The following is a 512-nucleotide window of genomic DNA, read 5'->3' as shown; positions in this document are numbered from 1 at the left end:
GGAGTAATGGGGATCATTTCATAGCTTGTCATTTTCAGGAATATGATTCTTGTCTATATAATATGATAAAACTCCAACCATATACTTTGTCACTATATATAACACCCAAATGTTCCGTCCTCATTAAAACCCAAACACCACTCATAAATAACAATCACTACACGCATACAACCTCAGAACTCAGGTCAAATTTTGTTTTTCAGTCCCAAAAAAGGAAGCAACATATGGGAGCCAACATTTCAGATCTAGTTGAAAGATCACCAAAGTCATCCCAGATCCTTCTCACATTCCATTCTACTGCTAAATGGAAAGCTTACTTTGATTGCTACAAAGAAACAAACAAGCTGGTAAGTTTGACATAACTAAGCTGTAATTGTATTTATAACACTCCTAATAGTGACATATCATCTTCTGAAATTATTGGACTTAAAGAGATGATTAATCTTTCTTAATTTGTTAAAGATGGTCATTGGTTTCATGGCTACATGGTGTGTACCTTGCAAATACATGGA

Source organism: Lupinus angustifolius, unplaced genomic scaffold (genome assembly GCF_001865875.1).
Source record: "Lupinus angustifolius cultivar Tanjil unplaced genomic scaffold, LupAngTanjil_v1.0 Scaffold_303, whole genome shotgun sequence".
In the NCBI taxonomy this organism is placed as follows: Eukaryota; Viridiplantae; Streptophyta; class Magnoliopsida; order Fabales; family Fabaceae; genus Lupinus; species Lupinus angustifolius.
Note: the sequence above shows the minus strand (reverse complement) of the source record.